Source organism: Tupaia chinensis, unplaced genomic scaffold, assembly GCF_000334495.1.
Source record: "Tupaia chinensis unplaced genomic scaffold, TupChi_1.0 Scaffold000047_1, whole genome shotgun sequence".
Lineage (NCBI taxonomy): Eukaryota > Metazoa > Chordata > Mammalia > Scandentia > Tupaiidae > Tupaia > Tupaia belangeri.
Genome location: NW_006159505.1, coordinates 2,513,768 through 2,518,184, shown reverse-complemented (window position 1 = coordinate 2,518,184; position 4,417 = coordinate 2,513,768). Strand labels below are relative to the sequence as shown.

The window sequence follows — 4,417 nt, the reverse complement described above, 5'->3', positions numbered from 1 at the left end:
TCTGGTGAGATCACGTGTCCTATTGGCAAAAATCTTAAAAAAAAAAAGGGGGGGGGGGGGGAAGAACACGACCGAAGTTGACCTTTACAGGGCAGAGTTGCCCTTTATAACGACATGGCCAGAGTTGACCTTTACGAGATGGTGCCACATGGAAGGGGGCTAGGACTGGGATGGAGGCTAACACAGGGGAGACACACACACAGCAGTGCGGGGAGGGAGCCACTCCCCTGCTCTCATCCCTGCCAGATGGGGAGCATCTTTCCCAGCCATAGCCCTCCTCCTCCACGCTGGACCCAGCAGGCCAGCACTCACCAGAAAGCAGTGTCAACACCAGGAGGCTCCCCTAGACAGGGGAAGAGAGGACAGCCATTTGGGCCCCAAAGAGTCAGAAGACTCTCACTGTAGCATCCTCCCCCCTCCCTCACTCCAGAGCCCAGGCATCTCCTCTGGGGAGCGGCCATGACAGTGACAGGGTGTCCGAGTAGAGAGCTAAGGAGCTGCTCAGCCGGGCTCAGGCTGCCCACCCTCACAGCAGGGACTCCAATGACTCATCCTGGCCCAGCAATGATACAGGCCTGGGAGACTCTTCAGCTCAAGAACCAGCTGTGGCTGTCCACAGGGCCAGGCCCTCCTCATCCACGGTCCATCCACTTCCACCTGACCACTCATCTCCCAAACACAAACTGGCCCCTGCTCTATACCCACCTGTGCTGGATGACAGAGACAGAGAAAGCTGAGATGGCTGGCCTTGTCCTGCAGCTGGCCTCTGGGATGCGTTCAGAGATCAGGGAGGACCCCACAGTCAACCTCCCCCCAACTAGGGCCCCATGATAGGGGAGAGGTCAGGCCTGAGGACTTAAGGGCAGCCCAAGAGGAAGATGCGAGCCAAAAGGTACATCAGACCGACCTAGAGAAGGCAGTTTGGGGACAGGAAAGATTTCATCAGGGGTACCTCCTCCCCCCTCAGCATATCAGCAAGCTTCCCTCGTGCTGTGGGCAGAGCCAAGCAGATGTCATCTTGCCAGCAGCTGGGTAGTCAGGCCCCAAGAAAGCCCCATATTGAGGCTCCTGGGCCAGGATTCCAATTCCCTTTAGCCTGGAAGTCAGAGGACCAGGCCTCACCAGATCTCCCCTTTGCTTTGGGACCTTGGGCAAGATACTCTCCAAGTCTCTGCTTCCTCAGCTGCAAAATGGAGATGATAATTCCGCCCTCATAGCATTGTTGGAGGATCAAATGAAAGATCTTTGTAAATTGGTATTTGTTAGCTAGCTCTGCGGAAGGGCAGGGGTGAGGAAGGCGCTGCAGTGGAATGCTGGTACCCAGCACTACTGACCCCTGGCTGCAGCTCCGTGCTCGGTACAGCTTTGGTGCACTCCTCCCCCGTGCACTTTACAGCTCACAAAGCCCTTTCCTGGCCACTGCCTTAGAATCCTCATAGCAACTTCGCACTCGAAGAGGCAATATCATCATTTTCAATTTACAGATGGCAAAACGCATGCCTAGAGAGGTGCAATAGACCCTCTGAGGGCTACCGTCACACAATTAAACCTCTCACAGGGTCGCTCGTGAGGCCTCGGCAATGTCCTCACACTCTCTCAGCTTGTCCTTAGGGGATCCCGAAGCCTTAAAGCCCCGTCCATGCTGGGCAGGAAGGGGACGTGATGAAGAGGCCACAGCTCCCTCTGCAACCCAAGCTTGGCAGATATTTCTGAGGACTGCCCATTGGGGTTCCCTAGCTCCTCTAGGCAGACCCCAGGATCACCCAAGGCAGGGAGGAGAGGAGTGAGTGACCAGCCTCTGAGCCAGGCCCCTCTGCCTTCCCGCACATACACGCCCTTTACCATGCAGGACCTTACTGTTCCTGGCCTCCTGGTAGAAGCTGGCAGGGCAGGGACTCATCGTCACCCAACAGATTGTGGGCAGAGCTGGAATGACATTGGTCAGAGTTCTCCTGGCTTCAGCTGGGGGAAGGAGCGTCCTAAGTGCCCTTGCATTCCACAGCAGAAGGATTCGAGGGCTTAGGGGAAAGTGTTCGGTTCCAGGGGGACAGGTGCTCTGAGTTAAACAATACCTGGAATGGGTCTGGTGTCTCCCAGTGCCCTCGCCTCCCTGCACTCAATCTGTTCCCCACTTCACAGCAGAGAGCTCTTTCTGAAATGCTGCCCTGACCACGGATCTCCTCTGCTCACGAACTTCTATGGCTCCCTGTTTCTTCAGGAGGAAGGTTTTCGGTCTGCACATTCCGGGTCCTGCAGTGGCCCAGGCCGCACTGTTCTGGCAACCTGTACTATCTACTCTGATAACTGACTCTGGTTTAACCTTCCTTATAATGACATGGCGTGTCGCTGCAGACAGGCCTTCCTGGGGAAGTTGGGGGCAGGAGACAGAATCTGCTCCCTGCCTCTCAGTTCGGTTCAGTGCTGTGCAGGGTGCTGGCAACACAGAAATGAATGAGACCCAGTTTCTGTGCTTCAGGAGTCCCCAGACCTGGGGAGAGGGAAGGAGATATAGACCATGACAGTCCAAGGTGGGACCAGAGCTGTCAGCACTGGGACTGCGAGTGTCCAGAAGTGTCCAGCCCAGCTGGGGAATCAAAGAAGACTTTTTAGAGAAGGGGACATCTAAGCCAGGCCCCGAGCTTGGGAAGCTCTGCAGGTGAGAGTGGGAGAGAAATTAGGCAGTGAGAACGTGTGTCTGGTGGGCCAGAGGCATGAAGTAGCCCGGTGGGCACAGGCGGCTCCACGTAGTCACTGCAGGTGATCAGTCAGGTGGGAGGGGGGTAGAAAGGTGGACAGGGACAGTTCAGAGAGGCCTCAAGACCCACGCTAAGGGCTCCGTCTGCGAGAGTTCAGTCCCTAGGAGGAGCACCGCTGGGATTCAGTTTCAGGAGACTGACCCTTCCACCTCCACCCGAGGCTGCGAGTCTGCCCGGATCTGCCCAGGGGCACTGAGGTGCTGAACATGACACGTGAATCAGCTCCTCCACGGCTTTCAAATGCCACATCGTTAGTGTCCCCTTTATACAGATGAGGCCACTGAGTCCCAGGGAGGGGATGGGCTTGCACAGGGTCACACAGTGGCCAAGGCAGCACTGTAACATAAGTCCCCGAATCCTCTGAAGCTCCCTCTCTGTCTCTCTCTCTTGTTTTTAAAGAGATTTTTGCTATAGGGTGTGTGTGCCCGCCAGAGAGAGCCAGAAAGACAGAAAGCAAGAAATCACCCCCCCAGGGAGGATGGACACAATCCCTTCTCCTCTGTTCTCCTCTCAGGATTTTGAGCACACGTGCACAGTTTAAGTCACTAGGTCCGGGAGTCAAACTGCAGTTAATTATGTGGGAGTCCAGCGACTTAACCAAAGCACCATCTGCTGGTCCCACTCTCTGAAGCTCTTTTGAAGACCCTGTCTGCTCAATGAATTCTCCCCCTCACTCCCACAGGTATGTGGGTGAGGTCCCACCCTGACCCTCAAAAGCTCATTATTTTTGGCTAGAACCAAAACAAAGGCGCAGATGGGGCTAGGGACCCCAGGACACTGGCTATGCTGAGAGGAACAGCCGCTACTAGCTCGAGATCCCAAACTGACAGTTCTAGGCCCCAGTGGGACCTGGCCCTGGAGACGCTCCTGAGGACACCAAGCCTGTCACTGGCAGACTTGGAGGTTAGGGGGTCACAACCTTCCTCCTGACTGAATCGTCCTACAGCTCCATCTGCCAGATTAAAAGTCCCCTGACAGAGAGGCTTAACTGTCCTTCTTCGGCACTGTCCCCTCCCCCCTCCTTTTCTCACGACTGCCGCCCCTCAAGTCTTACTGATGCTCAGGACAGCGGGTAATGCAGAGTGACTATGGGAAGATGACGACAGGGGAAAACAGGGTAGGGGGAGCCGCGGCCGATCTCCGGGGGATCCCTGGGTCTCTGGCTGAGGCCCCACGTCGCCGGGGCGCCCACGCCCGAGCACAGATGCAGACAAGTTCCCCAAGTTCAGCGCGCACTCACCCTACTGACAGGCTTCCCAAATGCGCGCACACGCACACCCAGCCACCACTCACCGAACTCGCGCTCCAGGGGAGACAAAGTTCAACCACCGGCCCGCGGGCGCGCCCGCCCGGTCCAATTCCGCGCTGCGCCGGGCTCGGAGCCCTGCTCCACTGGGACGGCTCACTCGCTAGCCTTCCCAGCCGCGCGCCCAGGCGACACCTGCGCGGGTCGGACCCGGACGCCCGCTGACCCTCGCCGTGTCCTGCCCCTCCGGGACGCCCGCGTCTCACCTCGCGCTGCGCCAGTCCTCCGCCGGAGCCCGCGCGACCGCAGGGCGCAGGGACCCACGTGCCTGGGAGCCCCGCGCCCACGCCCCGCCTCGCTCTGCACCCCGGCGCTGGGCCCGGCAGGGGGCGGGGCTGACGCCGGACAAGCCCCG

At 58.1% G+C, this 4,417-nt stretch overlaps 1 protein-coding gene across 6 annotated transcripts in view; it reads right to left on the bottom strand.

The window, feature by feature from the left end:
• P2RY2 (purinergic receptor P2Y2) overlaps positions 1-4,377 on the bottom strand; it is a 19,237-nt gene extending 14,860 nt beyond the window's left edge. For 5 of the 6 annotated variants that reach the window (XR_003550337.1, XR_003550336.1, XM_006140963.3 and 2 more), the window contains exon 1: positions 4,269-4,377. The gene's annotated coding sequence lies outside the window, so the exon portion shown is untranslated. The other variant, XM_006140962.3, reaches the window with a different exon arrangement.
• Positions 4,378-4,417: the final 40 nt, after the last annotated feature.